This window comes from Ambystoma mexicanum, chromosome 5q (assembly GCF_040938575.1).
Source record: "Ambystoma mexicanum isolate Mex_15411 chromosome 5q, UKY_AmexF1_1, whole genome shotgun sequence".
NCBI classification, from domain to species: Eukaryota; Metazoa; Chordata; class Amphibia; order Caudata; family Ambystomatidae; genus Ambystoma; species Ambystoma mexicanum.
In genome coordinates, this window is record NC_090933.1 from 415274646 (window position 1) to 415298470 (window position 23825).

Here is a 23825-nt window from a genome sequence, read left to right on the forward strand (position 1 = left end):
AAGACGACTTCCACCCCCAGGCCGCGCTCCAGGAGACCGAGGCCGCAGTTAACACCAGCGAGGCCCCACGATCGAAACACACAGATACCTCTCCCGACCCTCGACGCCAGGCGTCGAAAGTCTCTGGGGCCTCCAAGGGGCAGGGAAAATATTTTTCCACGCACGGGGAGGGGGGGAAACAGCGGAAAGCACAGCCTTCCACTCCTGTAAGACCATCCTTCCACCCTAAGCAGACAGACAAACACAAATCTACTGGGACATCAACATCCAGCAAGGGTACCCTTGATAAGTCCTCTAAGTTGCCTACTAAAGTCATACCCTGTTCCAAAGAATGGTCCAGTGAAGACATAGACAGGGTCATGTCAAGGATGTCTTCCTTAGCTGATTTTTATGACAAAAACCCAGAACATTTCCTTTCGTATGACCCTCAAGGGGCCACACCCTCAGGCTCCTCTGATCCTATCCCCCTAAGTAAAAAGGCCCGGTTCGAAAGACCTGAACCCTTCGAGGTGCAGCCTTACTCTACTCCATACTCTACTCCACACCCCAGATACCAAGGACAGCCTTTCCCTGAAGGGGACCAGGAGTTTGAAATTATGCAGGAACAAACCGGGACTGAATACTATGCGGATGATGAGGACCTGGAGGAGGTAGAAGATGAGCAGGAAATTTACAGAGTAGATTCCCCAGTAGAGAGCGAAGCCCCAGTTACCGACTCGCCAGTTGATAACCAGCCCCTCCTTAATGAAGTTCTCGCTCGCGCAGCAGAACATTTTCACATCGACACCCACGGTGTACAGGAGGAAAGGGACTTCGCAGAAGAGTTGGTGGGAGAGAGGAGGCCGGTCGCTCAGACCATCCCTATCCTTAAATCCATCCAACGTAGAATAGATCCATCCCTGGTGAATCCTAACCTCACCAGAGCCGTCAACCCCAGAGTCGAAAAACTTTTTCGGGCAGCCCAGTCTGACCCTCTTTATATAAGAGGACATCTTAAACCAGACTCCCTAGTGGTTACCAACACTCGGAAGAGGGCTGGGACACCCTTATCGTCGTCAGAAGCTCCTCCCGACAAGGAGAGCAAAAGACTGTACGGGTTTGGCAGGAAGGTAGCCTCAACGTCCGCCTACCAAGCAAGGATTGCAAACTCCACCACCCTGTTGGCAAGTTACAACTGCCATCAATGGGAAGAGGTCGCGGCGGTCGCGGCGCTCATAGCCTCTGCTCCTGAACCGTTAAAGGGCCAGTTGGCTCGGATCTCGGCAGAAGGGAGAGCCGTGTCTGGTTGCATATTAAAAGCAACTTTCGACGCCGCGGACAACGCAGGAAGATTGATAGCAGAAGGTACTGTTATCAAGAGACATGCGTGGTTACGGCAGTCGGGGTTCAAAACAGAAACCCAGGCTTCATTAATAGACAAGCCGGTGGAACCCGACCTATTGTTTGGGAAAGTGGTCGAAGACGCACTTAAGAATGCCAAGGACGAATACGAGACTCTCAAATCCCTTGGCCAGCTTACCAACAAACCCCCTAACCAGAGGGGGAACAGTAATTTTCGTCGCCCACGCGGCCAAAATTCACAAAGAGGCAACTATGCCCAAGGACAGGGTACACAATGGAACAACAACCAGCAGTCTACCCAAAGTTACGGCAGGGGTAACGAGAGGTCGTGGAAGAGGCAGAGGCAGCCCCAACAAGAGAGGTGGCACTCCTCCACCAAAGCAATGACGCTCAGTTCAGGGTCCCTTGTCACGCAACCCCACTAGGGGGACGCATTTCCAACTTCACCCAGGCTTGGGAAGGGATCACCTCAGACAGATGGGTGCTGTCAACAGTGTCCACAGGATATTGTATAGAATTACTGCAGCGTCCCCGGAACCACCCTCCACGACAAAGAATACACTCCTTAGAACATCAGAAGATCCTTCTCGAGGAGATCGCCATTCTGCTAGAAAAGGACGCGATAAACTCGTCCCAGGACACCAGGTAAACAAGGGTATCTATTCAACTTACTTCCTTGTGCCAAAGAAAGATTTGACAATGCGCCCAGTATTGGACTTACGGCCTGCCAACAAGTATGTCAAGCCCCAAAAATTCCGTATGACCACGCTACAAGAGGTAATCCCCCTCCTAAAAAAGGGGGATTACATGGCAACCTTGGATATGAAAGATGCTTATTTTCATATTTCCATGCTCCCAGCGCACAGAAAATACTTGCGCTTCAAGGTGGACAATCGCCACTACCAATTCAAGGTGCTGCCCTTTGGGATAGCTTCAGCACCAAGGGTATTCACCAAGGTACTGGCGGTGGCAGCTGCACACCTACGCAGGGAGGCAATCCCAGTGTACCCTTATCTGGACGACTGGCTCATAACGGGGGAAACCCCAGGAATTTGCAGGTCAAACATTCAGAGGACTATCGACCTCCTCCACGAACTAGGCTTCTCTATCAACGAGAAGAAGTCAAGTCTGGTGCCAAGCACCTCAAAACAGTTCCTAGGAGCAATCCTAGATACTCAGAAAGGGTTGACCTTCCCTCCGGAAGAGAGAATTCGGAATATACTACTGCAAATTCCACATTATCAGTCAGGTCAACAAATAACGGTACGCAAAGCAATGCGGTTACTGGGCATGATGGCGTCATGCATTTACCTGGTCCCCCACGCGCGTCTGCGCATGCGTCCCATGCAGGAATGGTTGGCGAAACAGTGGTCTCAGGCAAGTGGTCAGTGGGACGATCTAGTGGTCGTTTCGCCAACACTCGTACAGAGCTTACACTGGTGGACAAGAGAGAATCTCACAAGGGGAAAACCCTTTTACGATCCCGAAGTACAGGCAGTGGTGACTACAGATGCATGCCTGACTGGGTGGGGAGCTCACCATCTCCACCACACAGCTCAGGGTCTCTGGTCTCACGCAGTAGCCAAGAACCACATCAACCTGCTAGAGCTTCTGGCAGTATTCCGAGCGCTTCGGGCGTTCGAGCCCCATCTGCTAAACTTGTCGGTGCAGATCCGGACGGACAGCACGACAGCCATGTTCTATCTGAACAAACAAGGAGGGACTCGTTCGCCAAATCTGTCCAAGCTTGCCCAGAAAATCTGGATAGGGGCACTCAGACGGAACATCTTCCTGTCATCACAACATGTTCCAGGGGAGCTCAATTCCCTAGCGGATGCCCTAAGCAGAGACTCCCTCCCAGAAGAACACGAATGGGTCCTTCACAGAGATATCGTAGAAGATCTCTTCTCTCAGTGGGGTTTCCCCACTATAGACCTATTCGCCACAAGCGAAAACAAACAATGCCCAGGATTTGCATCCAGGTTCCCCCAGCCAGACTCCCAAGGGAACGCCCTGTGGATGAACTGGTCAGGGATGTTTGCGTACGCTTTTCCACCAACTGCTCTCATCAGGAAGGTGGTGTACAAGATGAACAAGGAATCGATGACGCTCATCCTAGTTGCTCCCATGTGGGCGAGACAACCATGGTTTCCACACCTACGCAGGATGGCGGTGTGCGAGCCCATCAAACTCCCAGCCTGGTACAACCTACTGTCCCAGCAACAAGGTCAAATAGTGCACCAGGAACCCAACTCAATGAACCTGGCAGCATGGCTCCTGAGGTCATAGAGTTTGGGCATCTCAATTTACCACAGAGGTGTATGGACATCCTAAAAGAATCCAGGAAACCAAACACAAGGCACTGTTACTTTGACAAGTGGAAGAGATTCGTTATTTGGTGCCAGAATAAACAAATCAACCCAGTTGATTGCACTCCTTCCAACGTTGTAACATACATGCTCCACCTGCTGGACGCAGGTTTGGTTTTTAACTCTCTGAAGGTACACCTGGCAGCCCTCTCGGCTTACACCACATCCCATAACAAAGTATTGTGGTGGAAAGTACCAGTAGTTAAAGCCTTCATGGAAGGAGTAAAGAGACTTCACCCTCCTATTTCGAACCCACCGCCAGGATGGGACCTCAATGTGGTGCTAGCTAAGCTCATGGGCCCCCCTTTCGAACCCATACATAAAAGTAGTCTCAAACACCTGACTTATAAAACGGCCTTCTTAGTAGCCATTACCTCTATAAGAAGGGTCAGTGAAATTCAGGCTCTGTCAGTGCAGGATCCTTTCTTTACTATCCACAAAGACAAACTGGTTTTACGCACACACCCTAGGTTCTCACCTAAATTTATATCTAAGTTCCATGTAAACCAGTCCATCGAGCTTCCGGCTTTCTTCCAGAACCTGCAAAGCTCAGCTGAGGTGAAACTACACACCCTTGATGTGCGTAGGGCAGTCCTCTACTATGTAAATAAAACCAGACCGCTGAGGAAAACAGATCAACTGTTTGTCTCCGTAGCTACAGGCAGAGAGGGGGATCGCGTCTCTAAACGCGCGAACTCGAAGTGGATTATCAACTGTATACAGCTGTGTTACTCTTTCTGAAAAAACTCTGCCTTTTATGCCAAGGGCCCATTCTACTAGAGGCATTGGGGCCACTCTGGCTTTCATTGCAAATGTTCCCCTCGACACCATTTGCAAAGCAGCTACTTGGAGCTCTATTCACACTTTTACTCAGCATTACTGCATTGACACTCATTCCAGAACAGATACACAAGTGGGACAAGCGGTTCTAAGAAACCTGTTTGCTCATGACCCTTCTCACATCCCACCTCCTTCTTCTGGTACTGCTCGCTAATCTATGCACAGCATGTGATCTAAGCAGATTTCACAAGCCTCAGAAGGGATACATTACTCACCGTAATCGTATTTCTGATGCTTGTATCTGCTTAGATTCACATGCGACCCACCCTTCCTCCCCTCCGAGAGAAGGCGCATGATTGCTTGTAGTCTTACCTTTCTGTCTATCTGCTTGGATTATCTGTACTCACGCTACTCCTCATGCTTCCTCATGTCAGAAAAAATACAATCTGAGGATCCTAGACGCGTGAGGGATCTTGGGTACAGTGGACGTCACACTAGGGATAGTATTACTGGCACGCCTGTGTCGACGCCCATTTTCGAGTTTCGAAAAACAAACTGTAATACTCCGCAGCTTCCACTAGATGTCGGCCTATGCACAGCATGTGAATCTAAGCAGATACAAGCATCAGAAATACGATTACGGTGAGTAATGTATCCCATATGACCACATATGCCACAATGTGTTCAGTTTGTACATTGTACTAATTTAATGTTGAAAAATGCTGTCACAGAAGGTTTCAATGAGTTCAGTGACAAATTTGAACAAAAAAGATATACACCAAATCTTAAACATCTTGAAAAAAGAAATAAAACCATTATTTGCATAATTCATCAATCATATGGTTACACGTAATCAAAAATTGAATAGAATAAAAAAGGTAATGGTGGTAAGTCAAAAAGAGGAGGAAGAGGGGGGGGGAAAGGAAAAAGTCCTCTGGTTTGAAGAGGAATAGGAGAGGATAAATTAAACATATTCATAATAGCCATTGCATATATTCAGTGGGGGTTTCCCAATAAGAGCAAAGAAAGATTCTCAAAGACAACTATGAAATTTCAGGACTGATTTTAGAATACAATACATTAATATCCAATAACAGATATCAAAGAATCGAGGGACTTTTTGACCTCCATTTGATTTGAGTTGTTTGGATTTTGTCCACAATTTGAATATATGCAATGGCTATTATGAATCTGTTTCATTTATCCTCTCCTATTCCTCTTCAAACCAGAGGACTTTCCCCCCCCCCCCCTCTTCCTCCTCTATTTGAGCACTGGGTTTTCGTTTTTCGCTTACTACTCTTTTCACTTACCACCATTACCTTTTTTATCTATTCAATTTGTGATTACATGTAACCATATGATTGATGAATTATGCACATAATGGTTTTATTTCTTTTATCAAGATTTTAAGATTTGGTGTATGTCTTTTTTGTTTAAATTTGTCACTGAACTCATTGAAACCTTCTGTGACAGCATTTTTCAACATTAAATTAGTACAATTTACAAACTGAAAACATTGTGGCATATGTGGTCATATATATATATATATATATATATATATATATATTTATATTGTACTTGTTTCATCAACCATGTATCAATATGGTCTAAACTAGGGGTGTGACTTGATCCTACAGAACCCCAGTTTTTGCTAAGGCTCTCCACTGATTTAGCGCACTAGGCTATGTGTTGCGTGCATTTATCTTCTTCTTTTAACAGCATCACCTTGTTGTTTTACCTTTTCTGTGGTTTAGACATTCTATGTTGCTCAAGATCTAGAAGACCGCAGAGGGGTTCACTTAGGGAGAGAAAATGGACTTCTGGAACCATTATCTGCAGGTATCCCATTACTTCTTCCCAGAAACCCTTAATCTTAGGACACTCCCACCAGATATGTCCCCAGTCCCTGATTTTCCCTGCACCCCCGAGGAGTTGAAGCATACATTTTGTACAACTTGCTAGGAGTGTAATGCCATTGCAGCATCATTTTATACCATGCCTCTCATGTCTGTAGGGACCTGGTCATTTGGAGGATGTTCCTCAAATAACTCTTCACAGTGGCCCCAGGGACCGCTTCTCCCAGCGTGCCCTCCCAGGCTGTTTGACACGTCCAACTCTTTTTGTTTGAGCATTGTAAAAGAATTGTGTAAATGTCAGATACCAAATGTTTGTCCCCTGTATTTGTAGTTGCAAACTTCTCAAATATTGTCAACTGTCTAGCTGCCTGGCGAATCGCTCTCTTTCCTAGCCAATGTTGAAGCTGTATATATTCAAATCTATCTCCCTCAGTTAACCCTACGTGAGTTTTACATTCTTCAAAGGACGCTATTTCCCCTTCCCAAACCATATCTCCAATCTTCACACATCCGCTCTTCTTCCATTGCTTGACTGTCCATTTTACCATACCCGGAGTGAAGTTAGGGTTTTCGAACATAGGAGTGAATGGGGATGGGAAGGTCAACAAGTGTCCGCTTTTGATCCATCTGTCCCAAATGTCATAAGTTGCCTGGAGTACCCTACTATGCCTCACGCTTGGGGGCCTCTCTTTCCACTTACACCACAACAGACCGGCCAGTGAGCACCCTGCCTCCGGTCTATTCATACGTGCCCACATTTTGTCACTGATAGCAGCAAACCATTTGCGCACTACTCTCAGTTGAGTGGCCTTGTAGTAGCAAAATAAATTAGGTAGTCCTAGCCCTCCTTTCTGTCTTGGGGTCATCAACAGGTCCAAAGCTACTCTGGAGATCAGTGCGTTCATTGACTGAAAGAATTTCTTCGGGACCAATATAGGTAGTGTTTGGAAATTGTATAGTAACCTAGGGAGGGTCACCATAATTACTGTGTTTATTCACCCTAACCAGGAGATCCGCAATGGGGTCCACCTGGTGAAGTCTACCTGCGTCTTTTTTTTAAAAAAAAATATATTTTTATTGTGACCAAGAGTTACATCGGCCAACCGGCCTAAGCAAAAAAGTCAACCAACACACTTTAAATATTGACCTATGCAGTCACATAGAGAACATTTTCTAATTTTCAAAAAGTGAGTAGACGAAAAAGAGCGACCCAGTCCTCCATAGAACTTAGACATAGAGATAAAGGGAGGACTGAGAAAGAATAGTCAGAAAGAAGCAAGTATAAAAGAGAAAGATGAAGAGGATAGAAAGCCTATTTCCCACTGCCATCCCCCTCCCTTTTCCTTCCCGGGCCTTTTTGCAAAAGTCAGTGATCAAGTTGCTGAATATGGTGGAATCCGACGCGCATCAGAGAAATGTCGCTGCATCATCGATGGAGAGCGTTGGCATATTATGTGGTGATGTATAGTGGAGGATCAGTCTCTTATGTTAGCGTTTTGCGTTATGCTTTCCCAAGATGAGCTGGGGCCAATCTTCTGTTACTGGGGTTTGTTTTGTAGTGCACTCAATTATGAACGTGGCGTGGACAGAAAAGTTAGTGCTGTTCGAGATTTAGTATATTATGTGGCCTGTCTTTCCCTGTAGAATTGGAGGAACGGAAGCCATTGTTGATCTATATAAGTGTTAATTTCTTTTACAATGGCTGCAAGGCTTTACAGTTTGCAAATTTCTTTTGCTTTGTTCAGCCAATCAGCCTTTGTTGGGAGGGAGGATGCCTTCCATTTTATTGTCACACAGACACGGGCTGCTAATAAAAGGTTCCTTGGCATGTGTGGGAGGAGCGTATATCTGTCTTCATTTTCCTCCACTCCAAAAAGAACCAGAAGGGGGTAAGGACCCTTTGTTTGCCCTCTATTTCGTGTATCCACCCAAGGATTTCTTTCCAGAACTGCTGGATCCGAGAGCAAGCCCACCATTGATGCCAATACGTGCAAACTTGTGTGCATCCGCGCCAACAATAGGGGATTGCACCATGATACATTTTTGACATACGTTGGGGAGTAAGGTGCCATTGCACTAATATCCTGCAGTTCTGCATCTTGTATTGCATTGCTATTGAGTATTTCCACAACGCTTTGTAAATTGCGTCCCACCCCTCTAGGTTGTCCTCCCACCCCAGTTCCTTTTCCCATTTAGCTTTGGTTGTGGGCTCGGGGAGGTGTCCTCTCTCTAGGAGTGCTTTATACATGCTTGATATGACGCCCTTGGAACTCGTATGTTTTCAAATGCAGTCAAGGGGCGCTGTATCTGGTCTTTCCATTTGCAGTCTGTGAGGACACCCTTTAGCTGAAGGTATGGAAGGGGCCCGATGGTTAAGGCCTGCGTTTCCTCTAGTTCTTCCTTGGTCAGAAAGGAACCCTCCCTCCACATTTGTCCCACTCTAACCAAACCCTGCTCATATTGAGGTTGGAAGCGAAGGGAGTCTATTATGGCGTCTCTGATTGGAGGAGCCCAAATGCAGCTAAGCGGTGATGGCCAGGTCGTCACTCCCCTCATACCAGGTTTTTTTTGTTCCACAGGGACCAGACAGCCGACAAGACAGGGTGCTCCCTCGCCCTATGTGGTATGGTCTTTACAGGTGCCCAAAGCCATTCACTCATAGTTACAGGAGTGAAAATGCCATTTTTACAAGGATATCCACTGCTTGCTCTTCGACTCCCTAATGTGGTTCACCAAAACATGAAGCACCGCTGCCGCATAATAGGAGGAAAAGTCTGGAAAGGCGAGGCCCCCCTTATCTTTTGCTAGGATCAGGGTTTTGTATGCGATACAGGGTCTGCCTTTGTCCCATAAAAATGATAACCGTGCATTCTAGATCTCTTTTAAGAATGTGCGCGGGAGGACAATTGGAAATGACTGAAAAAGAAGTTGCGGGAGGACATTCATTTTAATCGCCGTCAGTTTTCCAGCCCATGACAACTTGAGTTTACTCCAGTTGCCCAGATCTTTTAGGATTGTGGCCCATAGCGTTTTGTAGTTTGCTTGGAACAGGTTTTGAAGGTCTCTGGTTATTATGATTCATAAATATTTCAGGTTAGCTTGGGACACTTGGAGGCCCCACGCCTGGGGAATGGCTGCGAGAGGTGAACCTGGTTCCTTGAGGGGAAGGAGAACTGTTTTGTGTCGATTTATGCTAAACTCAGAATGTACCCCATATTCCTTTATTTCAATCAGCAAGGCTGGTATCGACTGATCTGGGGAGGTGATGTATGCCAATATATCGTCCGCAAATAACGCAAGCTTATATTCGGTTCCATATCTATTAAAGCTTTTAATGTGTGGATTTTGCCTAACATTCTGAGCCAACGGTTCCATGACAAGGATACACACTAAGGGGGAGAGGGGACAGCCCTGTCTTGTCCCTCTTGTTAACCCAAATTCATGTGATGCAATACCGTTCACCACGATTTTTGCTCGGGGTGTTTTGGTATAAAGCTTTGGCTCCTCTGATCCAATCCGGGCCCAAGCCCGCTTTTTTAAGGACGTCCATCATGAATCTCCACTCCACGCGGTCAAATGCCTTTTCGGCATCAATCGAGACCAACGTGGGTTCGATTTCGGAGGTGGGAGTGAAGGCCATGAGATCTAATGTTTTCCGAACATTGTCTGAGCCTTGGCGGTTTACAACATATCCCGTCTGGTCGCTATGAACCACCTGGGGGCAAGACCCTGCTCAGCCGCTTAGCCAGGATACTGGCGAACACCTTCGCGTCAACGTTTAAAAGCGAAATCGGCCGGTAAGAGCCGCACTCTAACCTGTCTTTCCCTTCCTCTGTGAGGACTATAATTCTAGCTTCTGTGAACGACAGAGGGGCCACGCCAGTCTCCATAATGCTGTTGAAGAGCAGCATAAGGAATGGGGTTAGGGCACCCTTGAATCTTTTATAAAAAGCTGGGGTGAAGCCATCCGCGCCCGGCGCTGAGCCTGCTTTCAAAGAGTCAATGGCGCTTTCGACCTCCTCCGATGTAATAGGGCAATTTCATAGCTCCCTGTCCTCATCTGTAAGCGGAGGAAGGTCTATTTTAGACATGAATTCAGCTGTGTTTTCGGAGGATGGTGGTGTGTCGGCGGCATAAAGCTGTTCATAAAATAGAGCAAACCGTGTCGTGAAGTCCATCGGGTTTGTTAGAATCAGGTTAGAGGATGACTTCACCTTAAGAACTGCTCTTTGCGCTCTTTCTTTTCTGAGTCTTGCTGCAAGCAATGTGTGGGCCTTGTCCCCCCTTTCAAAGTACTTCTGTTTGGTGAATCTAAGGCTGGACAAGGCCTTGCCTATCCAGATGTCCCTCAATTCCTGTCTCAAAGCTTTAATTTCTGATCTGACCTCTGAGTCTCTCTTTTCCTCTATCGAGAATTGTTCTTTTTTAATTATTAGCTGCTAGACCTGGGTTTCCTCTAGCAATTTCAGTCTCTTGACTGAGGCTCCCTGCGCTATTATGAGCCCTCGTATGGTCGCTTTTGCAGCTTCCCAAACCGTACACCTAGGGATGTCGCCAGTGTCATTCCTAACAAAGAATTCCCATAATTCCTCATCTAGGCTTTCTCGGAACAATTTGTCTTTGAACAATGTATCATTACACGTCCATCGGCTCCCTGTCGGCCTATGACCACCCAGATTCAGGTCGACCACGAATATATTGTGGTCAGACCAGCCTACTATTTCAATGTCTGCTTTAGTGATCAGGTGTTCCAGGCTAGAATCTAGTAGCACATAATCAATTCGTGTATAGGTTTGGTGGGGTGTGAATAAAATGTATATGCTTTCTTGGTCGTGTGTATGGCGCGCCAAGCGTCTATAATATGGTGCTCAGAAATGAGTGATTGGAACTGTGTATTGTCAGGAGGGGGACGGGCTCCAGGGCGGAATGATCGCCAATCTAGGGATTAGGCCATTATTTGCTTAAAATCTCCCCCGCAAATAAGTGGGCCCACTCTTTCACCTTCCAAGACAGCCAGTAGGTTTTTGCTATAGGTTAGTTGCTGCACATTTGGGGCATATGCTGAGCACAGTGTGACTGCCATAGATTCCAACATGCATTGTATAATCAGAAATGCTCCACTTGGATCTCTGCGGACACATGTAATTTGGAGACCAAGGGTAGAGCGATATAATATGCCCACTCCTCCCTTCTTTTTTGGTCCAGAAGCCCATATGGACCCTCCAATGTTACCTCCCTTTATATCAAATTCCCCGGATTGTTTATATTTTGATTCTTGGACAAACAAAATGTCTAGATTGGTTTGGTGGAATGCTCGCCTCACCATTGATCTTTTCTGTGGTGAGTTTAGCCCTTTTACATTTAATGATCCTACTCTGATCGTTCTACCCTCCATCGATGTCGCTGTTGCAAATCACTGCTTGAGCCTTGATGTTATCTTTTAGTAGCCATATTTTTGCGGTGTTCAGCCGTGCAACTTCAGATTCCATTGATTCTCCTAAAAGAAGCGGCCCTGTGTATCCCGCCCCCACCCTCTCCCCTAAGAAGTGTGAAAAGTGAAAAGGAAAGAGGAAAAATAGAAAAGGATAGATACTCTCCCTCCATAACATTGGAGACGCCCCTGGTGTGAACAAAGGGCCACCAACGGGTGCTGCCCGCAGAACCTTTTATTCTGCTAATTTACTGTACTTCTACTTGTTAGCGAATGCATAATGTATGCTTAAGTGCCCAGCCTGGCTATTGTTTCTCGGAAATGATGAATGAACGACAGTTCTTTCTTGTCATCTTCTTCCCAGTCGTGGGGTATTCAGCCTCTTAAATTTTTTGCTTCCTCTGGACTTGCTTTTTTTGTCGCCAAGGACCAGTTGGTGCCCGCTCTGATTGTGACGACAACGGCGCCTCCTGCCCCTCCTCCCTGTCTGGGTCTGTTTGCATGCCTTTTAATACTCCTTCCGCTTCCTCCCCTGAAGTAACTCTGTACTCTTCATTTTCGTGTGCGAAGACCAACGCAAACGGGTGGTGCCATCGGTACCTGGTCCCTTTGTCCCGCAGCCATGCTGTAAGAGGGCGACAAGCTCTTCTTTTTGCAAGGGTTGCTGCTGACAAGTCCTGATACATTTTTACCCTGGAATCTTCAAACTCAATGGTGTCTAGTTCCCTCGCTTTTTGGAGGATCTCCATTTTGTGCCTGTAGTGGTGGCATCTTGCCAGCACCGATCTTGGGCCTCCTGGTGGACCTCCTGCTCTGTGAATTCTTTCAAATTCTATTGCGGGTGTGAGCGGAGTGGGGAGGATAGCGGCGATGAGATTCCTGACGATCCTTTCAAGTGAGGCTGACGTTTCGGCCGGAGATTCTTTTTAGGCCTTGTATCCTTAGGTTCGCTCTGCATTCTCTGTTTTCTAAGTCGTCTACCTTTGCTTCCAGGTCTCGATTTTTCTGCTCCAATTCCTGAAATCGGCCTTCAGTTCTCATTTCAACAATATCTACTGACTGTTGATAATTCTCCAGGGCCTCCACTTTGTCCTCAATCTTGTGTACTTTATCCTGTAGGACGCTGACCGTTGAGGCCATGCTCGTCCTAAATGCTCCTATTTCTTCAAGAGGAGGCAAATATCTGCTTTGGTGGATATGTCTTGATCTCCTCCCGATATTGGCTGGACTTCTTGGAAGGTGGGGGCCGCCATTTGCGTGTGGTCTTGCCTGTATTTCTGTAGTTTTTCAACCGAGGAGGCCACTGTGGTGGGCTGCATACAGGGTCTCAGTTCGGGCAACCCTGGCTTGACAAATATGTCTTTGTGTAATGCTCAACTTGAAGAATATCCTTCTACACACCGAGGGGGTCGTGTTATGTAATTATTGTCCTTGTTCCACCCACTGGGTCTTAGGTTGCCAGGCCTGGATCCTCGGCTGTCACCTGTTCTAATCTTCACTGGGAGTGGTGCCAAGCAAAAGGTCTCAACTGACACCACTGTCGGTCTTTATCCTCTTCTACACACAGAAAGGGGGGGGCACACTAAGCCCCCGACCCTAATTGCCGCTGGCTGCTTTGGTGCGTTGGAGGGGGAGTTTGTTTTCCAGCTGTTTCAAGGCTCCCTTTTTTTCTGACCATGCGAGATCTAGTAGGTCAGATCCTTTTGTTGCAGGGCAGGGGAGCCAGCAGCTCGACCCTGTAGTGCGAGTAGAGGGTACGATCCCTTTTTCTCACAGCTGGGGAGGGTGCTTGGTTGGCAACTGTAATCTTTCACTGGCGCACCCTATGGTCCCAGCTTGCTGTGACTGTTTTGCCGGCCCGAGGACTCAAAAGTAGAGGCCCCACTCCAAGTTCTATTTTGCTGGGAAGATAAGATGGCTGGCAACTAGGGCGTGTGAAGGGGATGGCCGCCAGCAGGGTTATAGATGAAGAGGCAGCCCCCTTAATAGTTTGAGGGTCCACTAATGGCACTGCGCGGCAAGGGGCCAAGGGGGTTCCCCCACCTCTCCTTACCTTGGACCGTCTCCTGACGGGCTGAGGGCTGCTCTTCAGAGACACTGATGCAGATAGGGCGCTCGCAGGGCCTTCAAGATCTTCTATGTCATTGCCTCACTCCTTCCAAGGCCCTGTGAGAACGAGCACACCCTCTGTTTGTTTCACAGGGGCTGTGCACTACAGGGCGTTTGTGCTGTCATCCGTGGCTTCTCCTCACAACTCGGCCCCCGGCGCGTACACAGTGCTGTCACGTGTGTTAATCACAGGAAAGGCTGAGAGGCTGCACTTTCCGATACCCCCTCTTCACCGACAGCGCAGGGCCTCAACGTTGGGTGGCCGCGCAGGACCGCTCAACCCACCCTCAGTCCACCGCCTCCATGGCTACCGCAATGTCTGCCTCTCCAGGGAGCGCTATTCTGCAGATGCCTGTTCTTGCCGAGGCCGGTGCAACTCGGCTTGAACTCAGAAGGTGCCACAAACACACCTGCGGGAGTTGCCTGGGCTCTCGAGCGGGAGGCGAGCAACAGATTCTTATTCGGAGCCTGACGAGAACGGCACTCCGCCCCTCTGCGCACTCCCGGTAGGCACCACGCTCTCACTCCGGAGGCTTCTTCACCAGAGGAGAAGGGGGGGGCTGCTGTAGCGCAGTTGTTTACTGTGTAAATCAGCTCGACTCCGGGCAAAACTTGAGTTAAACAATCTCGACCCCTTCCTCTTGTCAGACAGCAAGTTTCAGCAGCATACGGGCTGGGCAGGCATATAAAATGTACTGTCACGCAGTGGTTTCGCGGGGAGCTGGGTTCTCGGGCTACCGTACTGCCTGCCCCCGGTTCCATATGATATAATCGCTGCAAAAATTGCCGTGGTAACAAAATACTGCTGCAAAAATGCCACTGTTTCTGCGCCCCAGTCCATGTAAAACATGCGGGGGACACCCTGCAACCCCCGGACCCATTATACCATTTAAGGGAACCGGGGGACACCCCCGCAACCCCCGCTCCCCTTAAATGGTATAATGGGGCACACTTTTACGGGGTCAAACAGCGGAATTTTTGCTGTGATATTTTTTTACCGCGACATTTTTGCCGCAATTCTATTACCTAATACCCTGCCCCCCCCTGGTGGTCTCCCTATCTGCGTCTTTTTAATCAGTTCTGGATAATTGACCTTGTATAGCGCTGAAATTCTACTGGTTAATTTTTATCCCCAAGTAAGTTATACTTCCCCTGGCAGGACAGAAGGGGGTGTAACTCCGCAAAACGCGGTCACCTCTCTAGGAATACCTACCTCCAGCATTTCTGATTTGCCCATATTTATCTTAAGCACCGACAAACCTTCCTGCTCCCTCAAGATTTCTGCCAGGGCTGGGATGGAAGAGACTGGTTCCACCAGCACCACTTTCACCCTTTCTGCTAGAATACCCAAATATTTTTTTGCGTCTATGTTTAGTAGCGCAATAGGTCTATATGATCCACAACTAGTAGGGTCTTTATTTGGTTTTTCGAACAATACTACCTTCGCCTCTGTCATTGAATAAGTTATTCCTTCCCCATTCTGGAATGTATTAAATAATCTAGTGAGGAAACTTTTTAATTCGTTACAATAGGTTTTGTAGAAAGTCCCTGTATAGCAATCTGGACCAGGTGTCTTATTCCATGGTATGCTCTTTATCATATTCTTCACTTCTGTGATTTCCCTCTCCAGGTTTGCCTTATCTTCTTCTTCTTCTTGGTTAACCTTACCCCATCTAAATGAGCCTTTATCCATAGTTTGTCCAGACGTTTCGTGGAATACAGCTGCTTGTAGTATGTTTCAAAGGCCTGCACTATTCCCTTGACTATGTGGTTATGGAGCCATCCGGAAGCTTTAATCCCCCAACATGACTCTGCCCCCTCTGTTTCAGTAACCTTGCAAGCATTCTATCTGCCTTATTGGCCCTGATATAATAGCTTTGTTTAAGAATTAGGAGAGATCGTCCTCTGCTCTAGAGGTCCAGAGCAGCCTCAATTGCCTTTGGGCTTCTTTCACATTAAGATTCTCCCTATTCTTAACTACTGCCAGTTCTCTTCGGGCCTTAGCCAATTCTGCCTCCAAATCTTTTTCTAGTTTGTCCTTTTCTTTCCGTCTTTGGTATTTTAGCGAAATTAACTCCCCCCTCAGAACTGCTTTGAAGGCGTCCAAGACCATGCCCTTGGGAACCTCTTGTATGTCGTTCAATGAAAAATAGTCCTTGATTTTATCCCTCACGTTCGCTCGCAAAATGTTATCCCTCAATAGGTCACTTGGCATTGTCCAAGCCCAGAGCGGATTATTCGGTTTACACCACCTAGGATTAACCTTTATGGATGCATGATCTGATAGGGAAATCGACTCAATATCTATTACCATCCATAAAATACCAGGCGTTCCCCAAACATAGTCTATTCTGGAGAATGCTCGGTGTACCTGGGAGAAGCATGTGTATCCGGTTTCCTGCCCTTTTTTTCCACCAGAAATCCCACAGAGCCATTCCGGCCATCCTGTCTCGGACTGCCTTAGATGCTTGTTGACCTTTGCTAATAACTTGACTGCTCCTACCTCTCTCTGGATCCCAAGCTATATTAAAATCCCCTGTGAGGAGAATCTCATCTTCCGCAAAGCTTTCTAGTTTCCCCAATGTCTGGTGTAAGAATGTGTCCTGTCCGTATTGGGGGCATATATGGTACCTATCGCCATTGGCCTCTTCTCCAATACCACATGCAGGAAGATGAACCTCCCATTCAGATCCGCTAGAGTTTTGGTTACTTTAGCGCTCAAGGAGCTCTTTATACCAACTAAGACCCTCGCCGTTTTGTTTTGGGCGTTTGCCTCATATTTGTGTGTACTGGTGCAGATGTGTTTTAAGCGCGTCTCCATTTTTGATATGTGTTTCCTGTAGTAATATCAATTCTGGTGTTTGTTAATCTGCTTAGAATCACATGCTGAGCATAGTCCGACATCCAGTGGTCACTGCGGAGTATTGCATTTTGTTTTTCGTAGTCGAAAAGGGGACGTCGACAAGGCGTGTCTCTAACACTATCCCTATAGTGACGTGCAGTGTACCCACAATCCCTCACGCGTCGAGGTCCCTCAGATTGTTTTTTTCCGCCCAGATATTGGTCGCCTATACGCGGAGCTCCTCGAGAGACATTGCAAAAACTTTACTTGACCTTTAGTCACCCTTAATTATTCATTTCTTCACCCCTCCTTCGTCGTCGTAGCTGCGAAGCTGTTCACCGCCGATCAAGATCTCCGAAGGCGGTGCCTTCGACGGAAGAGGTTGTTCGCCGAACACGTGGCCTGGCCTCGACGGCCAAATACAGTAGGGAGAGTGGGCTCGTGGGACATTGTGTCTCTTTGAGAATGCCTTTCCCTTTCCCCTCCTTTTCCCTCGGGGTTGTTGTCACATGCAATCTGTTCCTCAGCTATGGAGAGGACACCCTTTAGGTTTTGCCCGCGTTGTAAGAGCAAGTTTACCTGGAAAGACGAGCATAAACGGTGTAACCGTTGCTTGCCTCTCGACCACAAAAAAGACGGCTGTGCGGCCTGTCCGATACTTAAACCGAAGACTTTAAAAGACCGTAGGGTCAAAAGGTGGGCGGCCTACGCCATGTCTAGGTCTGACTCATCACCCACCGCCGCCGAAAGTGACGAGGAATGTGACAACACGACGTCCGTTTCGGAAGTCATGGACCTCTATAAGGAGCGTTCACGCTCCTCGTCATCCGTCCCCGGCCCCGACAAGCTCGGCTCACGCCCTGCTTATGGGGATGAACACCCCGGCGACAAGGACGCACACAGAAAACACTCCCATAAACACATAACCCATGGCTCTTCCTCGTCGAAGACGAAGAGGGTGTTAGCGCCAACAGAGACGCAGGTCCTACCGGCCTGCCTCCTCAGACCGTAAGAGTCTGAAGCCCCCCTCGCAACCGCATGTGCGACCAGCGACTGGGCTAACCCCTAATAAGGGCGCAACCACTAAACCGCCAGACAACGCGCACCACCAGAGAGCGCCCGTCGGCGTAGAGCAAGCGATGCCTGTAACGACGATGCCGGAGGTACACTCGACAGACAGCTTAGTTGTCGAGAGCCTGGCTAGGATCATTTCCACCGATAGCCTAAGACGGACGACGAAAGATACGTCTGTTACCGCTCATAAGGCCCGGGAGACGCCGAAAAGACCAGAAGGAAGGCAGCAACCTCCCGCTCCGTCGAGAGGGACCCCTAGCCTACCAGAAGGCTTTTCTGAAGGCGAAGGAGACCTCTCTTTGACGTTATGGGATAGGTCAAAGCGTTTCCTAACGGAAGGCCCTCCCTTTCCTCCCCCTGACCGTTCCGGAGTACCTCACGAAACCCTAGAGAGACTCCAGTTCTGTATGGACAGGATGGACAGGTTTATGGAGACTCAGAACCTTCCAACACCTAAGAGATCAAGAGAGGGACCTCAGAAGGATCCCAGGGCCAAGTACCCCAGGCTGTTTGATCCACCCCAAGAAAATGTAGATCTATATGACCTCACTGAAGAGGACACCCACTTTCAGGAGGATGATGAATTCCTAGGCAATGAGGGGGAAGAAAACCTACAGGAGGAAGGTTTTGAAGACAACCCTGATATGGGTGATAGGGGCTTCGGAGAAGACCCAGAAGAAGGGGCCTCGCAGCCCTGGCAGTCCCCGTCAGTGTTTTCAGACCCTGAAGCCATAAACCTGTCCCCTCCAAAAGTCTCGCCTATTAGGAATACATCGCCTATAGGTGATCAACCCACCTTTAATGCACTTCTATGTAAGGCAGCAGCGCATTTTGAGATCGAAACCGGGGAAACTTCTCCTGACATTGACTTTGTCGAAAAAATCATTAAGGAGAAACCCCCTGTCAGCCAAACCATTCCCCTCCTCGCCTCAGTAAGGAGGAGAATTATTCCTTCAGTATCCACTCCTGCGTTGATCAGAGGGGTCAACCCTAGGATAGAAAAATTGTTTAGTCCTTCTCCATTGGACCCTTCATACATCAGGGGCCACTCTGTACCAGACTCCTTAGTGGTGACAAATACCAGGAAGAGAGCAGGGGTGCCGCTGTCAACTAGCGAGGCACCACCAGATAAAGAGGGTAAAAAATGATATGCCCTAGGAAAGAGGATTACAGCCTCAGCCGCCTTTTCTGCAAGAATTGCCAACAATAACTCCTTGCTGGCAAGTTAGGCAGATGCACAATGGAGCAAACTACGTAAGGACATTGAGGAGGTACCGGAACCCCTACGTACTCTCCTTCTAGCCACGGTGACTGAAGGGACTTTGGTCAACCAAAGCATCATCAAGAATTCCTTGGATGCTGCAGAAACGGCCGGGCGTTCGCTAGTACAAGGAATCCTGCTGAAACGCCATGTATGGCTACGTAATTCAGGCTTTAAACCTGAGACGCGAGCATCTCTTATTAACAAATCTATAGAAGATGCAAACCTCTTTGGCTTTAGAAACCGCAAACAAAGAATTTGACACTATCAAGACACTAGATCAAATTTCAAGGCCTCCCAACAAACGTGATTATGGCAATAAGCGGTTTTTTCGAGGCCAACGGCAGCAGCAACAACAGCAGCAGCAATATTCTGCAGATAACTGGTCCTCCTAACCAAGGCACTAGTGGACAATATAACCAAAGAGGACAACGTCGTGGCAAGGGAAGAGGTCGGGTGTCATGATGCCTACCCCCAGGCATCCAGACCAAGCCCATCAGCCCCGGGAGCAGGCATCTAGACATTAAGTAAAACCTCAGCAGCCCCGGCTAAGGGCTATCTGGGTTCAGTCCTGGCGCCTTAGGCGCCAGGCTCATAGTAGGAATCAGTCCTGGCGCCTAAGGCGCCAGGCTCATAGTCATTACTTACCTCAGGCAGACCATGCTGCAAATGACTCCAATCCAATATGAAGCCTGAAAGGGACTATTTTTCTACAGGGACTGTTTTTTCCTCGGGTGCGGTTGTAGGGACTTTCTTACCTGGGACTACTTTTGAAGCTATTTAAACAACACCCGACCAGCAACACACGCTTCGCGTTATTCTGCATCCAGCAGCGTAATACTCAACGTGCCTGCAGCCTGCATCCAGTCTTCTGCCACACCCGCCTCGAATCCAGAGCTCCTAAAACAAAGAGGAAAGAAAGGGACAAGGTTAGAAAACAAACTTATTTCTGGATCCATCTTGTCTCCGGACCTGTAAAGAACATCATTTCTGCACGCGCCGCACCTCCAGCTGCAGTGCCGCACTATACTCACCAGTCTTCACAGCATCCTTCGGGTCGGCGCTGCCTCCATCATTTCTTTGCCGATCTTTGGAACCTAGGAGACAAAAGAAAACCACAAGGTGAGCCGAGGGAACCAACAAATATAATTCTTACCACCATAGACTTACCTGATTTACCACCGGAGGCATCCTTTTGTGACTCTCCATATTTTCACGTGCCGCATCTGTAAAGAGAGGCAAAACAACACGTTTTCCTCGTGCAACATTTACCGGACAGCGCCGGGTAATACAGACTCTTACCTGAGCGCCACCAGCTGCCACAAGAGCATCTTTTCACGAGCCAGCTGCAAGACAAGAAAGGAAGGGGGGGAACAAGAGTGAACATCGGACATATTGAACTCTATGAACTTAATACTTACTGGTCCTCACCAGGAACCTCAGCGTCCATACTCTCTGGAACTCTCCCGAGCCTTCAAACCAGTGAAGTAACTGGAATCGACACGCCCCTGCAAATCCACGCAGGATGGAGAGCTCATCTTTCAAGAATATAAGGTGAGATTGCTGTGAGAGCATTTCGGAGGTGATTAGTTGGGGAGGACTGTGGGGGTGCCATCACGTGAATCCACAAGTGGCTAAATCCATCTCTCCACTTTCAGGAGAATATTTCTACTGGTTAAGCAGACAAGATTAGGAGGGGAGATCCAGTCAGTCATCGCTGCACTACACATCACGTGGGTGGAGACCGCAGTTGTCCGGGTCCGACCGACGCCCCTGTGGGAGCCAGGTGAGCGTAACATCGGGGTCCCCCCCTAGAGGTTCCCAAGCCACCAACACCAAATGACTCAAAGATTCGGGTCCCCTCCCATGCTACGCCGGTCGGGGGCCGGTTAACATCCTTTCTTCCAGCATGGGAGGGTATAACATCAGACCGCTGGGTACCATCAACCATAGCCCGCAGCTATTGTATAGAGTTCAACAGATCCCCTACGTACAGACCCCCAAAGGGACGGCCCTTGTCACCGGAACACCTCGCCATCCTTCTTCAAGAAGTGGACCAACTACTAGGAAAAGGAACCATAGAGGTTGTGCCTCCTTCCCAGTACTTCCTTGTACCCAAAAAGGACTTAACCATGCGCCCTGTACTAGATTTGCGCCCTGCAAACAAATTTGTCAAACCTCAAAAGTTTCGTATGGTGACTCTACAGGAGGTAATCCCCCTGCTTTCTCAGGGTGATTACATGACAATACTGGACATGAAAGATGCATACTTTCATATTTTAATGTTGCCAGCGCACAGAAAATACCTCAGGTTCATGATAGAGGGCAAACACTACCAGTTCAGAGTGTTACCCTTCGGCATAGCATCAGCGCCAAGAGTATTCACGAAAGTACTGGCAGTGGCAGCGGCCCACCTGCGCAGGTTGTCCATCCCAGTATACCCTTACCTCGACGATTGGCTCATAACAGGGGATTCTTACGAAACACGCTTCGCAAATACCCAAAAGACTGTAGACCTTTTGTTTCAACTGGGCTTCGCCATCAACGAGAAGAAGTCAAGCTTAGACCTCAGCCAGATCAAACAATTCCTAGGGGCTCTAATTCGAACAAAGGACGGCCTCGTCTTCCCCTCCAACAAGAGGGTCCAAAACATGCTGTTTCAGATCCCTCAATATGTGGCCGGTCGAGAGGTGACAACACGCAAAGCAATGCGCTTACTAGGAATGATGGCGTCATGTATTTATTTGGTACCTCACGCGCGCCTGCCCATGCGCCCAATGCAAGAGTGGCTCAACAACCAGTGGTGTCAGGCCAGCGGATAATGGGACGATCTAGTGGTGGTCTCGCAGGCCTTGGCTCTCTCACTACGGTGGTGGTCGAAGGAAAGCCTGGTAATAGGGAAACCATTCACCACCCCCGCAGTGGAAGCCACTCTGACCACAGACGCATCCCTCACAGGATGAGGGGCTCACCTATCCCATCAGACTGCTCACAGAGTCTGGACTCTGAACGTAGCATCCAAGCACATACATTTACTGGAGCTACTAGCTGTGTTCAAGGCACTGAAAGCCTTCCAGGCACACCTACAAGGGAAGACAGTGATGGTCCTCACGGACAGCACCACAGCCATGTACTACCTCAACAAGCAGGGGGGCACTCACTCTCCAGGACTGTCCAAGCTGTCCCAGAACATCTGGAAGTGGGCTCTCAAACACATGTTCCTACTGTCACAACATGTACCAGGGGAACACAATCTGCTGGCAGACGAACTCAGCAGAGACTTCCCTCTGCCCTCAGAGTACGAATGGCGGTTACACGAAGACATCATCTTCGACGTCTTCACACAATGGGGATTCCCAGAAATAGACCTGTTCGCAACTCTGGAGAACTCACAATGCCAAGATTACGCCTCCAGGTACCCCCAGAACCAATCCAAGGGGAACGGTCTATCGATATCATGGTCAGGGAAATTTGTTTACGCTTCCCCCCCCCCCCCGACTCCCCTTCTCAACAAGATGGTGCACAAGCTGCACCAGGAACAAGTTACCATGATACTGGTGGCCCCTATGTGGGCCAGACAACCTTGGTTCGCTCACTTGATGGAGATGTCCCTATCCCCTCCAGTGAAACTTCCCTGCCCGTACAACATGCTGTCACAGGACAAGGGCATGACACTACATCCATGCCCTCAGACCATGAATTTAGCAGCCAGGCTCCTGAGATCATAGAATTTGGACATTTACAACTCCTGCAGAGATGCATGGTCATTCTCAGGGAGGCTAGAAAGCCTAACACTCGTCACTGTTATTCTAGCAAATGGAAAAGATTTGTCATCTGGTGTAGGGGAAGGAGCATCAACCCAGTTGACTGCTCTCCCACACAAATTGTTCTGTACCTGACTTACCTACTAGACTCAGGCTTGGTGTTTAACTCTATTAAAGTCCATTGAGCTGCACTTTCTGCATACACCACTTCCCAACTTAATATCATGGTGGAAAGTCCCAGTTATTAAAGCTTTTATGGAAGGAGTGAAGAGGATACACCCTCCCATAGCTAACCCCGCTCCCGGATGGGACCTAAATGTGGTACTAACCAGGCTCATGGGGTCTCCCTTTGAACCCATGCACAAAGCAACACTTAAAGACCTCACTCTTAAGACTGCTTTTCTAATAGCTATCACCTCAATTAGGAGAGTAAGTGAACTACAAGCGCTCTCTGTACTAGACCCCTTTGTTACAGTTCACAAAGATAAGGTGGTTCTACGTACACATCCTAGGTTTGCACCAAAATGTATCTCTAAATTCCATGTCAACCAGTCAATAGAACTACCAATGTTCTTTCAAAATCCTTCAATCTTAGGTGAGAAGAGCCTGCATACACTGGATGTTTGCAGAGCAGTGATGTTTTATATGGAAAGAAATAGACCATTGAGAAAGACTAATCAGTTCTTTGTCTCGGTGGCAGCAGGAAGAGAAGGAGATGCAGTTTCGAAATCCACTATTTCTAGATGGATTGTACAATGCATCACTCTCTGTTACACTCATGCTAAGAGAGAACTACTACCTTTCAAGCCAAGAGCACACTCTACTCATTGCACCGGGGCTTCCATAGCTTTCATTGCAAATGTCCCTCTTGAGTCCATTTGCAAAGCGGCAACCTGGAGTTCTGTTCACACCTTTGCAAAACACTACTGTCTAGATGCCCACTCTAGATCTGATTCCCAGGTGAGACAAGCAGTATTAAGACATCTTTTCTCTACTGT

At 48.2% G+C, this 23825-nt stretch overlaps 1 protein-coding gene across 4 annotated transcripts in view; it reads left to right on the forward strand.

Moving 5' to 3' along the window:
- RMC1 (regulator of MON1-CCZ1) overlaps nt 1–23825 on the forward strand; it is a 1737150-nt gene that overhangs the window by 373215 nt on the left and 1340110 nt on the right. The window lies entirely within an intron of this gene.